Source organism: Parasteatoda tepidariorum, chromosome 1, assembly GCF_982258835.1.
Source record: "Parasteatoda tepidariorum strain Cologne lab strain chromosome 1, Ptep-v5.0, whole genome shotgun sequence".
In the NCBI taxonomy this organism is placed as follows: Eukaryota; Metazoa; Arthropoda; class Arachnida; order Araneae; family Theridiidae; genus Parasteatoda; species Parasteatoda tepidariorum.
In genome coordinates this window covers 86,562,315-86,586,757 of record NC_141755.1, presented here as the reverse complement: position 1 = coordinate 86,586,757, position 24,443 = coordinate 86,562,315, and the positions used below count along the sequence as shown (strand labels likewise).

Below are 24,443 nucleotides of genomic sequence, written 5' to 3'. Positions count from 1 at the left end.
TTATTTTCCGGATTTTTATTAATTTTTTTTTCCTTCTTTTCGGATATTTTTTCGCCGGTTTCTTGTTATTTTTATTATTATTTTTCTTTCCCCCCTTTTTTTTCATTGTTCTGTAATTTTTTCCATGTTTTCTCTACATTTTAAACACACACACACACACACATATATATATATATATATATATATATATATATATATATATATATATATATATATATATATATATATATATATATATATATATATATATATATATATATATATATATATATATATATATATATATATATTCATGTTTATATGAGCCAGTTTGTTCGAAATAATTCATTTATTCATTTATTTATTCATTAAATTTCGAAATAATTCATTTAACCTTCAACTTTTTATGCCCTTCTCGCAACGAGAATATTTAATTTAAGATATGTGAAATTATTAAACACTTGCAATTTTTTAATTGTTTAATGTTTTTTTTTTTTTTTTCTTTTTTTTTTGTCTGAAAAATTAAGTACATCGAGGATCGTTCCCTTCCTTTGAAATAATATGAATGCTTCACGAGTGTACATTCGCATATGAAAGCATGATCAAAGTTGTTATCTATTTTTCGTTATGGCTAGTTTAGAATTAAAAAAAATTTATCCCTCCCCCCAAAAAAAAATGAATTAAAAATTAGAAAAAGGCAAACTAGTCCAAAAATTTCGTTTTTTATTTTTTTTTTAATATTTTGCTTATAAAATATTATTTTTGTTTTTTTTTTAAAATCTTTTTAAATTTTTGTTTTTTATTGTTATTTCCCTCCATTAATCTATTAATAAAATAACTAATAACGCTCGTAAGTTTATACGCTATAAATTTTTAACATTTATCATAAACTATTTGTCATTAATAACTACAAATAAAATTCGGTGACAGTAATGATTTCATTGAAAAAGAAATCTAGTTATAATTACGTAGCAACAAAAGAATTTTAATGTATACTTATGTTACATACATATTATATTCTAGTCAATGAGATTATCATAATTAAATAAGCCGTTAAAGTTCATTATTATAATTTTCTGTATTTCATTTATTTTTGTTTACTTATTACATATTATTTTACACAGCTTGTTCATGTTTGTGGAATTTCGCAGCCGAAATTCAGACATTCGGCTAGTTAGAATGCTCAAATTTCCACTGAACCTCTGTGCCGGATGAAAATTTAAGTCCTTCAATACTACTAATCGAATTTAACGCCAATCATTAGTGATAAAATTTTGATTTTGTCTTACCCGAAACGAAAAAAATGTTGGATAAATTACTTTTTTCAAAAATTTAATATATTTTTTATTTTTATTAATAAAAATAAATATTTTATTGCAAATTATATTAAAATTGTTTCGTTAATAATAATAATTTATAAATAATAATTTAAGATAAAGTTTGGTGAGGATTTTCTACCACATTGTTGGTATTACAATAATGGCACGTAAGTTATTCGGAATTAGTTATAATTATTATCAATAACTACATGGTTACGCTAGGAAAAAAAGGTTAAGGTTAGGAAATTTCTCCCTAAAAAGGAGATTTCAGTCAAGTTTTGGCTGAGGAATTCGAATCTGAAATTAAAAAGTTTCATTAACTTTTTATCATTAATTTTTTTTTTTATTTTGAGGGATTTAGCTAATATGCTAAGATTGACTTTTTTTGAAGTTTTAATATTTTATTTACATATTACGAGATGAAGTAAAAAAATATGACAGTATTTTTCCTTGCATTGAAATGAAAATTCTTCTGTATAAAAGGCCGTTGAACAACTATAAAAGATGATAAAAACAAACAACTATGCACGCAATATGGGGTCGGAAAGCAAAGAATCTGCTATTTTAAATTGGAGAATATAAAGACGAATAGCAAACGATAAAGAATTATTATTTTTTTTTCTTGTGTTCAATAAAAACTTCGCAACAAATGTTCAAATGAGCCACCTCCAGCTGCAATTTACACTTTAATTTGTGAAAAGTCTTATTTTGTGTCTGGAGGTTGGAGTTGGAATGAATTACGCAAACATTAGAAATATCCAAACATTTCACATAAGTCTGTAGCTGGGACGTAATTTGGAAGACTTCTTTGGTAATTCGATAGGCGTTTGGAAAAAAATGAAGTAAAAAGATATGACAGTATCTTTCCTTGCATCGAAATGAAAATTCTTCTGTATAAAAGGCCGTTGAACAACTATAAAAGATGATAAAAGCAAACAACTATGCACGCAATATGGGGTCGGAAAGCAAAGAGCAAGCTCAGAGAAAGCATCTGCTATTTGAAATTGGAGAATGTAACGATAAAGAATCTTTTTTTTTTTATTTATTTATTACTTAAAAAACTTAGCAACAAATGTTCAAACGAGCCACCTTCAGCTGTAATTTACATTTTAATTTGTGAAAAGTCTATTTTGTGTCTAGAGGTTGGAGTTAAAAAAAAAAAAAAAAAAAAAAAACAATATCCAGGTAGTTTTAATAAATAGGTGCCACCTTGTGGCTTGTCCCTTGCTTTCCGATGCCATTCTCAACAGAGCGGCTTTTTTATGGTAAGTTCTATCAACTCTCGTAGTTCTAACTTTTAATTATGTTGAGCTCAGTATAAACATGGTGCGTAGCGTTTTTAAAAAGTGCTTAAAAGTGCTTGTTTTCGATTTTCGTCTCTTAAAAGCCCTTAAGGGTGCTCTTTTCATTTGATGTTTTCAAAAAGTACTAATTTTCCCTTTTGAAAAATGAGATTTTATTTTCTTTATCATGTCGATTTTCGCCACGTATTACGCAATAGCGTGCTTTTCACATTGTTCTATTCAACATTTTCACAATTCATTTCGGCGTACCGTTGGTTGTGAAATCGCCAATCATTTTACATGTTTGATGAAATACTTGCGAGTCCGTATGTGCATCTACTGAGCTGGGTTCGGTGAAATTATTGCCTTCTCATGTGCAACTCTGCTGCATTTTGGAATTTCAAGACAATTTGGAATTCAATGCATTTTGGAATTCAAGGAATTTCAATTTCAGACTTCATTTTCCACCCTCTGATATCGAACCAAAAAATCTCTCCATCATTTTATAATGGCTAATATAATCAAGAAAAGAGTTCTATGTCAGAAACTAGTTAATTTGTCCTGATCATGTAAAGTTTTTTAAAATTTTGCATTTTGTTAATGTATTAAGTGCTTAAAAATATTTTTTGAGTACTTAAAAGGTGCTTATTTTTTGTTGAAAGATTTGGCTACAAACCCCGATTAAGAATGCTTCAAGTTTTAATCCAATTTATCTATACTTTTTTTTTATACCCATGCATACCACTCCCTATTTCTTAATTTTTTTTTACTTCTATGAAAAATTAAACTGCTTTTTATCCTGAATACTTTGTACATTTACGTCACAAAATTTAAAATCGCTATAATGATGATTATATAACCCCACATTAAGTGATTCATTTTTATTCAAAGACAGGCATTCTCAACCAGTGGTCCATTAGTCGTTTTCATGTCATCCGCTAGTATTATCGAGAATAAACATTGCAGCTGTTTATTGAATTGGAATGCTCCATTAAGTTTGGTTTCGACTTCTTTTAAGCTAAATATTGGAAAACTAGTGAACGATGAGCAATATCTAGGAAGCCATTAAGATGAAAAATAGAGCTTAAAAATAAGATTTATACTCTTAATGTGCCTTATAAATGCCTGAAATTACGTTTTTAAGCAATTAAGTTTTCATAATATTCTTTATTAAACATCTTTCAAAGGAATAGTAGAACTTGATGCTAATTAATACCTCCTAATGAGTTTCGTTTAAGGAATTACGAGTAAACAATTTGTTTCGATGTTATATATTGGAAAAAGTAAGACGCCAATGTTTTATATTCCGTATTTTATTCCATTTATTATATTTTATTACTTAGTTAAATGTATAAAAACGCCAACGTAACTGTAATATTCATTCTTAATTAGTATATAGTAGACATATGTCTTTAAAAGTTCTCATTCCTTTTAGTGTATGTGGTTCCCCATTCATTTGGTTAAGCATCTTGTGATTCTTAGGCCTGAACGATTGCGAATCACCGATTTAAGAAATTATTCTTCATTCTTGATATTTTTGAACTTCATTCATCGTATTAGTTACAATTTATCTAAGAAATAAATGAAATAAATTTGATTCATTTTAAATACATTAAGTTTTTTTTTTTTTTTTTTTTTTTTTTTTAAGAGGTAAAAACTCTTCTAACACAAATTTGCACGATACTTCGGTTTAAAATCTCTAACAGTGTAGTCTGAAGAATAACTTTTGATCTTATGGTCAAACGCTAGATTGGTTTGATAACATAAAATTTTTTTAAGTTTATGTAAAATATATAGAAGGGGGGAAAAAAGATATATATTGAAATAATGAAAAAGATATGCATGTATAAAATTTGCATTTGTATTTTCACTTGAACTTTTCCATACAAAATAAAAGAAAACTGAATTCGAGAATAGAGAAATATGTTTTTCACAAGCAATCTCAACTTTTATAACACTTCATTTTCATTTTAGCGTAAACCCTAAGTTAGATTATTTAATTTATTTTCAACTTATGCTTACACAAAGAACAAATTTTGCACCTGACTAAATGCTGTTTCATGAGCTTAATTGTCTGACATAGAATTTAATTTTAAGATTAACATTGATAAAACGGTGAAAAGTTTTGCTTCTCCAAATTTTCGGAATAATTAGCAATGTTTCTCTGGTTAATATGCTCACAATTATAAATGAACTTTATTTATAAATTCGGGGTTTCGCTAAACTATGATTGACCATTTGTGAACCAACCCTTGGTGTACAGTCAAAACTTTTACACCAGTTTCTTCGTTTTTGGTTTGGCCTCGTTCCGATAAATTTTTCTAATCATTTTAATTATGACAGGTCAAGTCTAGTGACGAGAAATTCGTTATAGTTAATTAAAAAACGAACTTACCATTTCACCGAACAGTGGCTTATTAAGCTGCAGAAGTGAATTTGATAAAAGTTAAGAAGTTTAAGTCATTAAAATGCTGTAGATTTAGAATAAACAGCGGAAAGTGTGGTAGGCCAATTTTTTATTATATATTTGCCATAATTCGGACATGGCATGTTCTAGCATAATAAACATACATACCATGTTTGTCTGGAAGGTATGGCAATTTTTTAATTGTTTATAATTTATTACCTCTCATTTGCACTTGGTACATCGTTTTTTTAAGTTGATTTTCAAACGTTTCGAGTTCTCAACCGTAACGTTTAGCGGCCAATGTTATCAGATTTTGTATATAAGGCGATTACAAGGAATGACAATGCGATAACAACGGTCTATCGATTGAGCATTCAAAAGAATTTTTTTTTTAAATGCCGAGGTGATGCTTCTTGGACTATAATAACAGAATTTTCATGCAGTCTTCATATTCAAAATTGAGAAATATTAACTACTAAACAAATTACAATAAACCACTTGGCATAAGATTTTTTCTTCTTTTTTCTGGGGATTTGGCGAAATTACAGCTGAAACCCATCTTTTTTCAATGTTTTTTACATTTTTCGATCCTGATGATGAAACCTTTCCTTGTTATCAAGACATCTTCAACTATTATTGAACCTTTTCAACCAGTGGCCTACATAGACTTACGTGTGACCCCCTGCAAGAGTTTTAAATGTGCCCTATCTCAGACTTAGGTAATTTTTTTAAAATTGTAATATGAGACAAGAAGAATGAAAAATGAAATCTCTTGATTTTGCAATCTCTAAATAATCTTGAATGAAAGTAAAAAAATAAAAATATATAATTCAGCAACAATTAAATAAAGAAATTGTATGGCATCTAAATTTTTTTTTAAATAAAATAAGCGCATTACAGATTAAAATTAGCTACACTATTCAGTTAGGATTAAGTTTAGTATATTTTTAACATTAGGACATTTATAGTTAGTGAATTGTAAGAGATTTTTTGAATGTTACATTTTAAAACAGTTTTTTAAATACTTTTTCAAACTACCAAAAATTAGAAAAAAAGCTTAAAAACAGTAAAAAGTCTAAAACTTGCATTCGAATTTCGCGTTTTGTAATAATATTGTATAAAAAAATCGATATATAAATTATTTTTTTTAAAAAGTGGAAATAAATAGTAGCAATGTGAAAAAAAAAAACATAAACAGAAGTAATGATTAAAATGCCGATTTCGAAAATCGCAAACCTTTATAATACAGGTAGAATACCAAAATTTTCGAAACTCTATGGAAAAGCTTAGCAAGAACTGTTGAAAGTACGATAAAAAAATCTTATTTCAGCCATGAAATCGGCACAAATAAAGCACGCCAAAAGTTATTATTACTATATGCACGATACGAAAGTCGAGAGTCACGTATCGTATTAAAAATATAGGTATTTTAAGAAACACGTGGAAATCCGGAAACGACCCCCCGTAACCACGATCCAAAACTCATTTGGGTAAACTATAAAATAGACTCAAAGAACTTCAAAAGCGATAACCACCGAAAAAAAGCGATCGAAAATCTGTATTGATTTAGAGCGTCAAAAAATTTAATGCGCAATTCAAAATTTCCGATTTAAAAAAAAATCCTATCATATAGTGTATTATTTCTAAATCGTGCGCCCTCAAGGCTCGTGCGCCCCACCCCGCTGCACGGGGTTTGCGGGGGTGTTATTTACGCCACTGTTTCGACTTGAAACTCCAGATCTATCTAACGTTTTTTTCAATGCTGAGAATGGAAATATTATTTTAAAGCTGTTCACTGTTATAAAGCTGTCGCAACACCCTCATCGCAATCAAAATACAACGAAAATTGACTGAAAGGAAAAACTTACGTGAAAAAATATACTATTTTTCGACAAATTCGAATGCTTGATCTTCAATAAAATTCAAGAAATAAATTGCATAAATCAAAACAAAAATTTGCACACAATTTTACAACTTGTTTATTCCAAGAACACTCTTTTTTAAATTTAAAAAGTATGTTATATTTCATTCATATTTACTACGAATTATAGAAATTAAAATGTTAAAATGCGTAACTTAAATGTATACAGGCAAAACTTTCTAAGAAAAATGTGGTTTAATCATTTCTGTGAAATAATAGTTTTAACGAAAAGCTATCTTTTTGTAAATAATTAAATGACGACGCACTAGTAGTATGCTGTAACGTATCAAGCTATACTAAGAAACAGTTCTTTGTTTTATTAAAAAAAACATTTATTTCACACCACAACAAATACAGTAACCACATTAAATTAACCGTAACGGCTTAATAATAATCTTTCAATAAAATATAGAAAATCCTGTAACGGTTTAGAATAAACTTACAAAAAAACATAGAAAAACCCATAACAGGTTAGTATAAACTTCAAATTCAAACACCCGAAAAATTATCTTTTTTTAAAAAAAAAAAACGCCTTTCTCTGATGTTCCACATTTATCACCTGCTTTTTTTTTATTTATCTCTTTATGTGTTTATTTTATTTTATTCATGATTTTGCTAGCCGATTATTTCTTTAATAATTCAAATTTAAAAACCCGAAAAACTATCTTCTATAAAAAAAACAACGCCTCTCTCTGATGTTCCATATTTAGTATTGAGTATAGTAAAGTGCGGCGAGCTCTATGCATTTGTGTTCCATATTTATCGCCTGCTTTTTTTTATTTATCTCTTTATGTGTTTAGTTTATTTTATTCATGCTTTTTCTAGCCCGTTATTTCTTTAATATTTTTACTTTTATTCATGCTTTTGCTAGCCAATCATTTTTTAATATCTTTCGACTTTATAATGCATACATCATTACTAAGTTTTAGCGGAATTTTATATAAGCTTCTGCAAACTGGGGAAAAATCGTTTGTCAGCCACAGTAACTAGTACATAAATTGCAAAAGAAAACACGGAGTCGAATATGTTTTAAGTGTATCGAAAATATCGGTTCATAAAATAAAAGGTCAAATCAATAATTCATCTATACACTTTTGTTCATTTCGAAACAAAACTGCAAAGAATAATAAAACATATGAATATATGAGCAGCAAGGTAATGAGTCAATATATCATTCAATGTCATAAAAGCTTCTTGGTATCGAAAATAAATTGTTGTTCTAGTTAGGGGCCCTTGATAGGTTAAAGTAGTTTTATAATAGCAGGTAAGATAATTCGGTCGTAAAAAAAAGTACTTTTCTAGATCATAGAGAAGTACTTTTTTTTATATAAGCTTTAGTTTTCAAGATTGTAACTAAAAAGTTCAAATTAAACTACTTAAACTTTCATTCCTTTGGAAAACTTTTGTTTTAGAACATTTTTTAAGCTAAACAGACAGAAAAGAGTTATTATTTCTAGATAAATTTTTATGTTAGTTATGAATATTCCGAAGAGTTTTGCTTGAAAGAGTTTATTTAGTTGTGGTTGAATAGCTAACAAATTTAAAAAGTAAATAAAAGTCTAATTAATAATATTTATAAATAATTAAACTTAAAAAATATTGTTACTCTGTTTCTGAAAAATATTGTTACTCTGTATCTTAACTCATGGACAACGAGCTAAAAACTTACACATTATTATATTTCCGTTATTTATGTCAAACAAAACGGAGTAACTTTTGATGATCCATCATATTTCTTAAAATTCTATTAAAATGATATAGATAAAATAAAAGTGAAATGTAATAAAATTTTGATTGTTTTTTTTTAAATCACTTTTGTTTATTCGCTCACGTCTGACAGGTCTTGAAGATAGGCGCCAATTTTTTAACGCTTGAAAGATGTGGACTGTTATTTCCAATCTGTACAGTTTTGAAACGAATGAAATTTTTTAATCAAGTAATAAAAGTAAGTGGTCGCAAAAAAATAAATAAATAAAAAATGAATGAAAATAAATAAATAAAAATAAATGAAAAAGTAAATAAAGATATACTATTTAATTACTTGAAAAGTAATTGAAAGTTTTAACAAAGTGAGATGCATTTCTCATCCTTAGACATGAGAGTAACATCATAAATCTCCACTTATAGTTTTCAATAAATATAACATGTTTAAAAAAATAAAATTAAAAAAAAGTTCCATTTTAATTGAAATATAATAACATTTTACCGCTGCAGTTTCTTGGGATTATTTATTTAACACTTACCTTTATGCCTGAATAACAAAGATCTTCGTTTTTTATTTTGAATTAATTATGGATTTATTAAATTTTAAAAATAAATGTTTAGCTTTTTTTATGAAGAAATTCATGTTCTATAAATTTTAAAAGCTAATTATAAAAAATAAAAAAAATTCACAGTTATTTAGATGAAAACGTGGTTTTAAAAATTGGATAATTTCACTTATGGGGCTATGTAAGCTATTTATGCAAATTATTCTAAACAAATTTAGTAAAATTTCAACCACTGTTACTGTGATACCTGTGATGTTTCTCTATTCCCCTTTTTAGTGACTTTTTGTGGTGGGCAAAATTCCTATTAAGAAAGAATGAAATTTAACTCGTGAAATTATAAAATTCCAACCTCATGAACAAATAAGGGAAATAGCCTCTGGTTGTATCAAAGGGTCATTTTTGTATTATAAATGAAATATTTTTTTAGAAAAAACATCCGGTCACTTTTTTTAGATACATGTTCCTTTTCGATTCCATTATCACTGATTTTTTTCCCTTTTGCCTCCTTTGCTTGGCTTGAAAAACTGTTAGAAGCCTTTTGTAAATTGAATTTTCAGTTATTACAGCACATCTGTTTAATTTTTATTTTACTCGATAACAAAACTTAAACTGGTGATTAAACTTGAAGATTAATATAGCTCGTTCACCAGGAGTTGGCACTTGACTCCACCTCCTTGAACGCAGAGCTCATTTCAGCGCGGGAGTAAGAAGAGAAACATTTCCGAACTTAAAATTGAGACAACCCATAGTGAGCGCCAAACACAAACAGTGACTTCGTTTTCTGTCACTTACTTCACTTTATCATCTGCTACTATACCTTTCGTTCCTCTAGCTAATTAAATCTATTTTAAATTTAAAAACTGCTGTTTTCCCTGAAAAATGTCTCAAAAAGGACAAACTAATCTCTCAGAAGAGAGAAATATCATAAAAAATGGAGCAAAATATAATCAGATTTATGAAATATTTAATGCTAAAAAATGCAGATAAAGTTTGCGAAATAAATATTTTTGCCATATGATTGCCAAATAGCAACCTTGTTCAGGATTGCTCACAACCTTCTCCCAAAAATAACGAAATAGTATCATCGCATACCACGTGATGAAGGCGGAGCCAAGTACCAACTCCTGGTGAACGAGCTATACAATAGCTCTTTTTATTTATTGCATGAGCAACAGCCTTAAGAAATATTTTAACCAATTGCAACATGCTCTAACTTGTGGTATACAGTGGTGGTTTTATGTTAAGTTCTGCAGTTTTGAATTACTTTCATTTTCTTTGATCTTTGATTATTCTTTCATCTTTTGGCTATTCTTTCATTCTAAAATTTGCAATTTTTTTATCTACCGAAACCATGAACAAGATTGTACTATTACATTATTTTGAAATTTTCAATAAATGAATTAATTAAATACTAGGAGGCTTCGCCCCCTGCTCGCTGGCGCTCGCCAACCCCCGGAACTGCTTTCGCAGTTCATTTCGGATTGTTTCGCAATCCGATGCTCGCTCATTGGATACGTTCTTAACGTGTAGCTTTTGTATACTTTTTTGAACACTGAAGTTCCGAAAACTTTTCACTGTAGAAAATTCTAAACTTGTGCATTTCAATATTAATTTGAAATTGAAAACAGTTCTCATATTTTTCTTAATCACACTATTCTAAATTTCAGTTGTTGAGAAAAGTAACTTTTGTAAGTTTTGTTTTAAAGTCTTTCCCACCAGAGGGCTAAAACCATGTGTTGTAAAACAATATGAAATAGTACTGAATGCCGGATGTAAAGCATCGGCCTCGATGAAGATAATTTTGTGAGAATGTTTTTGATAATTCGGTGAGAATTCACCCGATTAGACATATGATGCTCACTACGTGCTCTTGCGCGCCGAATCCAAACAATTAAAAATGAAAACTGTTGCCAGCGCGAGAAAAGAAATATCATCGGTTTTATTGATACATACGTACGTATTAACGTTTTATATAATATAGATTTTTCAACTCTAATTGTTCTAACTCAAAAAGTATTTATAAGTATTTGCTGAGTTAAAAATTAAAAGGAATTTTTTTTTTAGTAAGATTGACATTTGTCTGAGGTAATAGATAATTTATGAATTATTCTCTACCTGTATTTGTCGTTTTCTTTAGATGATCACGAGAAAAAACAGTTTGTATTGGTAGAATTTAAAAGTTCATCGCAATCAAACATGTTATCTCTAACAAGGGAAACTAGGGAAGTGTGATTATCCAATTTTGAAATAAACTAGTGTGATGTATGCCTTATAAGGAATAATTTTAGGGGGCAACATTCGTTTCGGCCCATAGAAGGTCCTGTGAGAGATAAAAAATGATTCAATCTATAGAAAAATCGGTATTTTATTACTTCAATGCAGACTATTAGTTATTGTAATTATCTCATACTCCAATTAATTTTGTGGTACTTTCATGTACTATATAATGCATATTTATTGTCTAAATTGATTTCGAAAATATTGTATATCTGTAGTTTTTCAGAAAAACCTATTAGGTTAATTTAAAAAAAAAATTGGCATAAATTTTTAAAAAAAAAAAAATTTCAGAAAATTTTCCAATATAAAAACGAGTGAACAGTGATAAATTTCATTTATATGAGAGTCGAAATATAATGCGCATTTTCCCAAACTGGTGGACTTTTTTGTGAGTATAGCCTATGTAACATCCAAAAATGTGATTTATAAAAAATCAATATTTTTCATATTGTTAGATCTTGCAAAAAAATCTGAAATAATTTATGTGATTGCATGAAATTAAATTGCATTTTTAAAAGTATTTTTAAATTTTTTCGGCGGGAAATTTGAACTTAAAAAATTTTTAATATTTCAATTCGATTTTTTTCATAAAAGATCAACTGTACTGTATACACAAAATTTGAGGTGATTTGGCACTTTAAGGTGGAAAATCCGTTGATACCTATGTCCAGTGAATTGTTCAATATTTTGTCAAACCATTGCTATTTTTATAATATTATTCATGCAATTATTTTTATATCTGATATCCTAGCTAATTTTTGAAATATTAAACTTTTAAAGTTGGCATTCTCCAATCTTGACGCATAGGTTAGAATAGCGCCGCCATATAGAATAGCACAGACCTAAAACGTGTAGTCTCTTTTTATATGGCTGCTCTACTCTAAACTATGTTTCAAGATAGGAGGATGCCAACTTTTAAAGTTAAATATTTGACAATAAATATGCATTATATAGTACGTAAAAGTACCACAAAATTGATTGGAGTATGAGATAATTACAATAACTAATAGTCTGCATTGAAGTAATAAAATACCGATTTTTCTATAGATTGAATTATTTTTTATCTGTCATAGGATCTTCTATGGGCCGAAACGAATGTTGCCCCCTAAAATTATTCCTCATAAGGCATACATCCCACTAGTTTATTTCAAAATTGGCGAGTTACACTTCCCTAGTTTCCCTTGTAAGTTGAAAAAGTGAAGAAAAGATATTAGAGTTTAGGACGAATAATCAGCTTTAAGATTATAAAGAAAGCTTAAAGATTTCAAGGAAATTTAAACTTATCATTAAAATATTAAGTTTCAATAAATTATGCTCAAAATAAATAAGGAAATTTTTTTTGAAAAAATAATGAATATTTTTAAGCCTAAGATTTTTTTATAACATGAATTTTTTTTCTGTGAGTTTAATTTTAAAACTAACTTTATATGTAATTTAGAAATTTCAAAAAGGTAAAATATATTTTTTATTCAGAAGATTTAGATAAATACTCTTGATTTGTTTTGGTTTTTGATCTCCGTAGTCCGTAATTATTTCGAGACAATTTTTTACATTGCGTAAAATTATTTTGAAATGTTTGTTAGTGGTTTTGATATTAACCGCAGTGGTTTTCGTAAATGTTTTTGAAGATATCAATGGTTGCTTTATTTCATTCTTTAGATGCATTCCTACAAAAAATAAATGAATAAATATAACAAATTAATTGATTTATATGTTTATTTTATTTTTATCATTTAGGAAAAAAATTTCCTTCATGAAACCAATTTATTATCCGTGGTTAGTTTATTACTCGCTTGTAGTTCTTCTCAGTTTCATTAACTGGCTGAGTCTAGGACAACATTTTTCAAATACAAAATGCTGTAACATAGAACAAATAAATGGGAGATCAAATTCTACTAGTCTATGTAGTTCAATAGTATATTTTTCATGTGATATTTTGCTTGCGTGGCGTTTTGTTCAATGATATTTTGCTTGAATCAGATTCGATTTTACGATATTGTGCCCACACGGGATTCTGCCTTAAAATATTATGTTCGCAAATGATTCACGTGAAAATATGTCCAACGATATTTTGTACACACGATATTTTATCTGCTTTATCAATACTTTCGCAACCCACGTTTTTCTTTTCCTTTTTCCCGCATATTTTCGGCAATTATAAATATAACGAAACAATTGTTCATATAACTCGGATATGTGTGACATTTGTTTCATTAGTTTGAGAATTATTCGTGAATTATTTGAGAATTATTCGTCACATCGCTCAAATCCACGTGCATGTTAAAGTTATTTCATAAGTTAAATACTTGTTTTGACTAGAAATAGATTAAATGAGTTAATACTATCAAAAGTTTTTAACTGTGGTAATTAAGAAAAATCCATTTTGTGCTTCGTATTCTAATGAAAGCGAACAAATTACAAAAACTACTTATGTTAATTTTTTTTCAGAAAAGAGTTATAAATTTCCGTACGTAATTCCAATAAAGAAATTATTAATGCTTCATTAATTTTTCAAACTTTGGTTTCGAAGACTTTATAGTCATAAAGTGCACGGGAAAAAACTGCTAATTTCATTAAGTATTCTTTTTTAGCAAAGGAAATGCGGAAGAAATTTTTTTGTAGCATTAATGTGGAGATTCATTAAAAAGAAATAGAATGGAGAGAAATCAAAAAATAAAAACTAGTACCAAATGGGATGAAGTTCGTAAATTTCTAATAATATGTTATAACTTTCTAGTTATATTAGAATAGAAATTATAGTCTTATTGTTACAAATTAAGTTTAACATATAAAATGTATTAATAGTTTAAAAGAAAAGAACGAATAAAGTAAAAGTCGTTTTATGATAGTCCGTCCTGCAGTTTGATATACTAACACGTGATAAAACTATTCTCCTAACTTTTTAATCACAGTATGATTTCATACACTTTAATTTAGAAACTGAATATTGATGATTAGAAGACTGCTTTCTGTTAAAAAGTGTATTGCTCTTAAACAATTTTCTTAAAGAAAAAAAAATTAAAAAATAGTGTGTGGCTTAGAAGATCAAATTTAGAGCTTTTTCACTCATATAATGAACCTGACATTATTAACTTTATTAAACGACAAAAAATAAAATGGGCACGTTATCAGAATGGACAAAGACCGTACTACGAAAAAAGTTTTCAATGCCAGACCAGTTGGCACACGAAAAAAGAGGCAGGCTGAATTTGAGATGGATAGATGGCCTAAGAGAAAGACCTTTTGGTCTTAAAAACAGAAAATTGGAAAACACTAGAAAAAAAAAGGTTAACCTGGATAAAACTTCTTGAGAAGGCCAAGGCCCACCCTGGGCTGTCGAGCCATTGATGATGATGATGATGATTAATAAATCTGAAAGTATCGATAATTTTTTTATAATCCCAATAACGATGTTAAGAAGTTATTCCTGTGGTATATCGTGAATACGTCTTCTGACACATGTCTAGCGTAATGATATTATCATCATAGCTATCGCCAATTATGCTTCTGAAAATAACTATATGACGATTACCGTTGTTAAATATAAATTCGTGATAATAACTGACCACAATACAACCATGAGTGTATTATTTTTTTTATTATTTATGATTAGAACTATATAAGATAATTTTTAAAAAAACGTCTTTTGTTAATTTGGGCATCGAAAATATTGTCCGATGTATAAAGAATGTTAACTAAGAAGAAAAAGAAAACTATCGCTAAAAATCGATATTTTATGACAGTATTTAGATCAGAGATTACCAACTAGCGGGCCGCATCCAGGAATGCGAAACCTTTTTTTCGTGGCCCGCTAACCAAAATATATTAGTTGTCATTTTTTTTTTTGCGGTCAATTTTCGTAAAAAATCTATGTGGGTTTAAAATACTTTTCTTTCGTTAAATAAAAAAAAAACTAATTTCTTCATTTCTGTGAAATTTAACATTCCGAGGGTGCAAAAAGAAATTTTCTCAGGTTTTGCACCCAAGAAAATATTTATTCCAGAAAATATTTATTATTATTTGTAATTCAATACTTTTGTTTTGAACAACTTGAGAAAAATCTGACAGAAATATTTAATGTTCCTTCGAACAAAAAAGTGTCCCATATAAAATTTTGACAAAGTTGCGGCCCGCCATTTGACTGGTGTTTTTAATCGTGGCTCCCGACCTCATGTAAGCTGGAATCCCCTGATTTAGATAATAGAAAATAAAAATCTCAGATGTGCTAATCAAAAAGCAGATTTCTTAGTTCTAAATTGCTCAGAAAGATATAATACCACCAGGTCAGCGAATAATAAGAATTTAATGACGTTTTTTCCCTGATTGTTTTAAAATCTTAATGCCAGGATAGTATTGCATAACTTTCAGATTTCCATCTTGATTAAAGGCTTTTACAGTTTTGTAAGGTAAAAAAAAGAGCTAGTAAATAACAGCTGTTATGTGAATAACGCCACTGTAACACGTAGATGTTTGCATGTCTTACATACATCAAATATTCTTTAGAAACGCTTATGTGACTTCTTTCAAAATTTGGTATAGTCACAAAACACTTTCTACTCCCAATAAATAAAAGTATCAAGACTTTTTGCGTTAGAGTTTGAATTTATTCCGCCCAACCCTGTGAATATGCTTCTTTTCCCTGCTGATAGTCATATATTGATTCACGACTTATAAGATGAGTTGTATATTGTTTCATAAAGAAGAAAGAATTTTTGTGTTGCCACAACTTTGTTTACAAAGTGAAGTTTTCGAAAAGTAGGCGTTCATATTGATGATGGTACAAATAAAGAACGCTTCAGTCTGTCTGTCAATCACAGTTTGCGTCCTGTAGAACGACGTGATTTGATGTAATAAATAACTTTTTTTTCAGTAACTGTTTCGATAAATTTTTTTATCTGAAACTTTCTTTTAGTTATAAAAAAATTATTCAGCTTGAAATGTATTACTATGCATAAAAAAAACTGATGGATTGAAAATATTCATTTTATATTTCTGCATAATATATTGAAAATTTATTACTCAGTAAAAATAAAATTACTAATTCAAGGCATTTTTTTCCTAGTTATAGATCAGTGGTTACTAACTGACGGCCCGCGAACTCAAATATATTAGTTGTCATTTTTATGCGGAAAATTTTCGTAAAAACTCTATATGGGTTTAAAATACTTTTTTTTCGTTAAAAAAAAACCCTAATTTCTTCGTTTCTGAGAAATTTAACATACTAACGGTGCAAAAAAATTTATTTCTCAAGTAAAAATCTACTTCTTATTTTAATTTGTAATTCAATACTTTTGTTTTATACAATTTGATAAAAATCTGACAGTAATATTTAGTGTTCTTTCAAACATAAAAGAGTCCTATATAAAATTTTGATAAAGTTGCGGCCCGTCATTTGACTGGTGTTTTTAATTGCTGCCCCGGCCTTATGTAAGTTGAAAACCCCTGTTTTAGATATAAGTAGAATAAAAGGTATCATGTAACAGGTATAACTAAGGCTGAAGGCTATTAACTACTTGAAACTGGACTTAACCAATCGCCGGAGAGTATTTAAATCTGGATACAACTCGAAATGCCCGTTTACGAAAATGGGCACTCTTCGAAAAGCGTGTTTACACATTTCTCCACACTCGCCCTCACTGTAAGAAGTGTAATCCGCAACTGTAACTTTGTTACTTTTGATCGTAAGAATAAATTTTGTTATTTATATGCTAGACATCTTTCATAGGGCCGGGTTAGTCTGATTTGTAGGGCATTTGGCCCATGTTCAAGAGATTGCGAGTCCGATCCCTGCCGTCCGATGATTCCTCGTGTAATAAATTGTGACTGGTGCATGTTAAATCTGTCGGGTCACAAAGTCCTTCATGTTCCCTTAACAAATCATACATTTGGGGTTACTGAATTGGGGATTGCTCGCTGGTTCAGGTCAAAATTACGATCTGTGGATGAATGAATGGGTCCACCCTGTAAACGGGTTGTGACGTATGTGTGTGGCAGAAGTACAACTTGAAAACAGCCCCCCTTGCACCCTCTTTGCCTTAATGGCATACAACAACATCTTTCATAATTAAAGAAAAAGAAAATAGAAAATTTTAAATACTCCGATATGAAAAAGCATAGCTTTTCATATGCCCTGCCAAAATGTGATTTTACAAAATGGCGATAGTGTTTTCATTAAAGGGTGGTTTTGATATTGTAATGAAGATTTGGTGGTTTTGATATTGTTCTAGAAGATTTGGTTTTAAAAAGCTGCTGATTTTATAAGAGACGGTCACTGCTTCTTAAGGAATAATTATTTTGATTCTAAACCCTGTAAAGTACTTTTGATTTTTTTTTTTTTTTTTTTTTTTTTTTTTTTTGCTATGTATCTTAGAATACTTTCTTCTTCCTTTTTTTTCTTTCTTCATCAACAACAATGAAAAGATATATTTTTCCCGTCACAGTTTCATATTTTTTATTTTCTTAAATCAGCCCCACGCTTCGTCACAGTTTTATTATTAGTTATTGGAATCAATTACGTATGCTGTTTTCCAAGTACTGTTGCTAAGGCAACAGGTAACTCATGTCTAATTAATTTCTTATCTTTGGTTCCATAATTCGGGCGTTGACTTTGAATGTGTATTTATACTTTTACTATTTCATTCAATAAAAGTTTTTCTTTTCTTTTTGATTTTTATCGTGAAATTAAGCAAATGTAAACTCGACGAGAATAGAACATAAAGTTTACCATAAGCATTGAAAAAAGACATGAAAATCTATCAGGTGTTATTAAAAACGTAGCTATCTACAATTGATATAAAAGAAATTTTTATTTTTTTTGTGGAAAAAAAGGGCATTTTGTTCAGTTTTTTCTTCTTGAATAATAATTGTATTAAAAATGACTAAGCCGACTTTAAACACCTAAAAATTTATTAACGTTTTTTGTTGTTGTTGTTGTTTAAATTAAACATGCAAATTTTATTTGTTTTATATCCGGCATTACACAGCCGACTGAAGTTTGAGTTCATGACTTTCAATGTTCAACTCCGCTGGCTTGTAATTTTGGTCCCAACCCGAAAGACAAGAGAACTACTGGATCAAGCATTGGAACAAACTAGCCTTCATGGAGAACTTTTTGATGGAGAACTAACCCACATTTGTGTTACATGGAGAGGAAAACCTCCAATCTTTACCCTGACGGCAAGGCGATTGATCCGTCTACCACTGAGGATATTTTACGACTGAATTGTGATCAATGAGACTTACGAATTCCAGCCATTGCTGGGATTTGAACGTGGATCACCTCATTGGGGGGATAGCGCTTTATCATCTAAGTCGCCACGATTCCAGCGTGAAAATTGTTTCTTCGTGGTTAAACAATTTTGGAAACGAAATTCTTACCGAAACTTTCCACCAAGTTCTTTCACGAAACGCTTTGTAGTGTGGAAGTAGCTGGTTCGAATCCCACTTTAATCCTAGATGCATGCTTGTGACGTTCATTTCTAACTTGTGCAATCTGCAATTCAACCTAATCAAGGCTTGTACGATGTATCTGTGATGAGCATACAAGTCTTCATATCATTTATGTAACAATAAATAAATAAATTTGATCGAATATTTTTTCTCACTTGAATAATGGTTCACAAGCGCTAAAGTGTATTCATTTTTTTTCTTTTTATCAAAGGATCTGAAATATCTACATTAAGTTGTAGTTCATTTACATCGCACTACAGCTGCACAATGAGCTATTGGCGACCGTCTGGGAAACCTCCCTGAGGATGATCCGAAGACATGCCATCACAATTTTGATCCTCTGCAGAGGGGATGGCACCCCCGCTTCGGTAGCCCGACGACCTACACGCGAAGTGGAGCACTTGACGGTAGAACAGTTTAACGAGGACCAATACCGCACACCCTCGGTCCCTACGCAGACTAATCCAAGTGGACACCCACCCGCACACTGATCGCAGCCAGTGATGCTTGACTTCGGTGACTTGCTGGGAACCGTGTCTTAACGATCAGTCCACTGCGGGACTTGCAGCTTTTAAGAAATCGGCAAGTTCAAGGTTCGGTCCTCGTCGTCACCACATGCATCACAATCGTCTTCTGCACCACATTTTGTAGCGTGAAATTTAAGGAAAGGGGAAAATATATTTAGGTATCACAATGATACACATTGGTGTCAAAATGTATTTTGGCAGTTAATTGGTTAATTACAAATATCTCTGCAAAATTCGGTGATTTGCTTAGTGGGGCGGGCATGTGCAGCATCATTCTCAAATAAACTTTTTTTTTAGATCTTATTAATACATTTTCTCTGATGGAACAGAGTGGTTCGCCATAGTGTGATAACGGACCGGGACAGCTTGGTTGGTAGGGTACTGAGCCCATATCCAAGAGGTCGTGTGTTCGATCCCCACCGGCCAAAGACTCCCCACCGGCCAAAGTAGCAAATGATGACTGATGCCCGTTAAATCTGTCGAGTCTTCTTTTTCATAACAATTGATACATCTGGGGGTACTAATCCAGGAGTTTCCTCGTCTTCTGGATTGGTTCAAAATTACAAGTCTACGAAGTTGAACATTAGTAGTCGTAAACCCAAAATTTAGTCGCCTGTTCAACGACGGATATAAAATAAATTAAAATAGCTTTGGTAACGTTTCTTTCATTCTTAAGTAATTAGTGATTCTTAATGTGCATGATTTTTTGAATTATATACTATTTTACAAAAATTATAATCCCGCAGTGGACTGATCGTTAAGACACGGTTCCCAGCAGATCAACGAAGTCAAGCATCACTGGCTGCGGTCAGTGTGCGGGTGGGTGACCACTTGGATCAGTCTGCGTAGGGACCGAGGGTGTGCGGTATTGGTCCTCGTTAAGCTGTTCCACCGTAAAGTGCTCAATTTCGCGAGAAGGTCGTCGGGCTACCGAAGCGGAGGTGCCATCCCCTCTGCAGAGGATCAAAATTGTGATGGCATTTCTTCGGATCATCCTCAGGGATGTTTCCCAGACAGTCGCCAATAGCCCATTGTGCAGCTCTTGTGCGACGTAAATGAACTAAAACTACAACAACAACAAAAATTATTAAAATATGTATTAAGGGATAGCACTGATCCCGGCGCAAACAGAATAATTTCTTAGCGTTTTTCTCCATCAAAAACTGTTGAACTGCTACTAAGTTATTTATTCATTAGAAAATTATCTTTTCTTATGAAAAGTTCCCTTTCTTGTATCAATTAATTGTTCTGTAAAAGTAAAAGGTGTCTGAAAATAATTTCCATGTCTCCTACGTCACTGAAATACAAAAAATATCTGATTGATTGATTGATTTTAAGGTAACAAAAATAATGATTTATTCTTCTGACTATGTGACAGTTAATAGATTTGTTACTACACGTGAGTTCTTTGTTCGTCTGTCAATCATTGGTTACAGGAACAAAACTTTTTTACTTCATCCCATTGACGGGAACGTTTCCGTTTCCTTACTTCGCGATTAAGCTTAAATAAATCAAACATCCTCAGTTGTTAAGTTTTGTTTTTCTTTACACCGTCCCAGTGAAATTCACAGAATAAATACATTCTGCATTAAATTTTAAAATACTGAGAAGAAACTTCAAGGTAAGATAGTTATGTTAATTTTCAAATATATTGCATACGAAACATCTTGGATTGGTTATTTTCAAAAATTATAAATTTCATTCCACGTGTACCGGTAACAACTTTGCTTGTTCTGAAAAAACTCTGATTTGTTCTCAAATATATTTTTTAAAGCTAGAAGTTGACGTAGTTATAACTTCTAAAATATTAATCCTACAATTTGTTTCCTAGCCTCGTTCGATTCAGCGTATAAAACACATAAGAAACGATATTTTACTTGACGAGATAGTGTTGATTAAGTCTTTCTTAATTTGACTTAGGCAGTAAATTTAAAATGGTTGCTAAAACTCACTCGACTGAAGGGGACAAACTTCAGATACCCATATAGGGTCTAGGTTTAAACCAAAACTTTGAAAAAAATTCCAGATATAATTATGTTTGTATTAAGCACTTATTTTTAATACAGAAGCCAGCTTAGAGCAATTAAGCATAATAAGTGTCGAAAACTTTGAAAACAGAGGTATATATATTTTTACATCTTAAATAATGTGGTTATAAATTACCAAATCCGAAATTTTTTTCTAAATCTGTCAACTAATTCTAGAGACATGAAAATTTAAACTGCTACTTTTTTTTTTTAAATTTCACTATTCAGACGATATTAAGTAGATTACACTGGGGAACAAATTTTTTGTACAAGTACTTTCATACAAGTACTTTTTCTTGCTTAATTCGGGTGTGGTATTTTCACATCTGAAATTAGCTTTGCTCCTAAAGCTGCAGATTTTATTTTTTAAATGACATTTTAGTACATTTTTTGTCGAAATGTACGAGTGTAAAAATGTTGCATAAAACAGGGAGTCGTATAAATGTTCTAGGGAGTTATGGTACATTATCAGGATTAAAGTCACATAGAAATATATGCCCGGAAATGTCGTCATATGCTGCTATAGACGTTTCCTATTATGACATGTTCAGAAGCACATGAAAAAGCAGTTTATAATAGAGAAGTGCCCTTAGTGGCATTTGACGACATGGGTTCCTATGCACTTTTAATCCTGATGATGTGTCCTAACTCCCCTAGAAGTTTGCCGCAAAATTTATGCGACCTTCTGTTATTAATAACACACATTTTGTGAAAGGTCCTGTTTTTGTAAAATTGTGAAAAAAAACTATTCATAATTTGTGAATATAAAATAAACGTTATGTCACATTCTCTCAACCAGGGTCCTGCTTTTGTGAATTTGTGCAAATAGGGTCCCTTTATTGCAAAAATTGCTAAAAACCTTTTCAAGAAGTTTTTAAATTGTAAACAGATACAAGATTCTGCTCAACAATTGATGCTACTAAATTAGAGATGCAACATACAAATATTGGGTATTTAGCCTATACTGCTCAACACAGAATATTCATTTCGAACGAATAACGGAAACAGAATAACTCACATCTTTAATAATTTCAATTGACATATTTTAAGTTCCAGTTTATTAGGGAATGAACTTTTTTGCATGCTGTCAAAAAATGTTAAATGCCATTAATTCGGTTACTAAAGATTTAAAGTTTTTGAAACATTCCTTAGAATGAAGCTTATTGTACAGTAGCTGAATGATTAGCTTTTTGTTCAATAAAAATTCATTTATTAAATTTTAAAATTGTGAAAATAAGCAAAAATCTTCATTCTGAGAAATACGAAATATTAACCTGAAAAAGGAATAATATTTTTGAATTAAGTTATTATTCTTGACATGCATGATAAACGCGTTTTGCGGACAGTGGTCACAGTTACGCGCTCTTGTAAACAAGCTAAATTTTTTTTGAGTAACTTAGAGGTTAAATCCAGTTAGATGGAAAAAAATAGATTTCTTTAGCAATAAAAAATCATAAGCGGGTGAAACGCTGAAAATTTTCCGCTCTGCAATTCGCAAAATTGACTTGAACTATAAAAACTCACTCAAATGTTTGATTTCGTAAAATAATAAATCATTAGCGAGAGAAAAAAATGATGTGGTCAGCGTTAATTATTTTCAATCTAATGATACGATTTTAATCTTATATCGTGGAGCTCTGTTATTAAAGAAAGGTAATGACAATAAATGAGACAATGCAAATCTAAAAATTGATTTTTTATTACATTTTATTTTATAATTTGTCAATATATTCATATATAATTAAGAAAGATTATTTCTAGAGTGTATTTCATTGATCTACGAAGTAGATGAAATAAGAAAGCATAAACTATAAATGGCGCGTTCTCTCGGTTATTGTTCGTTTTCGAAAGTGAAAGCTACAAATCCAGAACGATTCTCGGAGGGCAGCGCATGCGCAAATGCTTGAAAGGTCTTTGGATACGAAAGTATACAATACCTCTTTAATATTTAGTCGTCAAACTCAATAGCTTGCAAACTTTTATAAACTAGGAGGTTGATCTTATTAATCACCACGATTGCTGCGCAATCATTTTTTTTTCCATATCAATAGAAAAATCATTTTGTTAATATGCTAATAGTAATAAAATGAACTGATACATACATTTGAAAAAATAAGCACTTGAAAAAAAATATTTAAACCTAAGAATACTGAATGGTGACATAAAGTATTTTTACTTGCTGATAATACGAAACATTTACCAAATATTATATATAACAATTCAAATTGGAAACAATACTCATCTCTCTTGGGTGCTTTATATTTTTGAAAATGCCGATAAAAAATTATATCTAGCAACATTCAAACTCTTATTCTCTTACTTTTTATTATGTTTTATTTTTTTTCATTTATTTAAAAAAGAATATTATTTATTCATTTGTTTTCTTTTATAAATTTTGACATCAAGTCAAACGCAAGTTTATAAAATCAAGATGGAAGATCTCGAGGAAGATAAATTTTTCTACAACAATGGATAAATTGTCTTTAGTTAAGGAAAGAAAGTGAAAAAAATCGTAAGAAGCACTTAAAATTGCAATAATTTGCGAACGAACTAGAATTTTTTAAGAAAAAAAAACTGCTTAGGTTCATAAATAAAAAAGACCCTTTCATCGCGTAAAATTTAAATTGTGTAGTTACATTTCCATGGGCTTCAGAGCGGCCGGCATAGAATTTTATACAAGTTTAACATTTACGAATTATCGAAGTAATTATTGAATGTTATTATTTTATTGTAACTCCTGTACATTTCACTTTTCTTTATAATTTTGAGTTTTCAAGTTTTTATAAGTTTTGGGCAGCGAAACAAAATGTAAAGGTGAAATTTTAAAACAACAGTAGTTTTTTATTTATTTTTTTTTTTTAACGTTGAGAGATATAGATTAGCAGCTTTATATAACTCCGCTCGACAAAAAGGATAAATACTGCATTTAGAAACATTTTCTCATTTATCTTACTTAAACATTAATTCGTGTTCTCTAAAAAACA

General features: G+C 30.0%; 1 protein-coding gene across 2 annotated transcripts in view; it reads left to right on the top strand.

The window, feature by feature from the left end:
- The window catches only part of LOC107452229 (carbonic anhydrase 1), a 48,378-nt gene that overhangs the window by 606 nt on the left and 23,329 nt on the right, over positions 1–24,443 (top strand). Inside the window, exon 1 of one of the 2 annotated variants that reach the window (XM_043054476.3) lies at positions 20,686–21,053. The exons of the other annotated variant lie outside the window; for it this stretch is intronic. The gene's annotated coding sequence lies outside the window, so the exon portion shown is untranslated. Of the gene's footprint in view, positions 1–20,685; positions 21,054–24,443 lie in introns of those variants that run through there. 2 annotated transcript variants of the gene reach the window in all.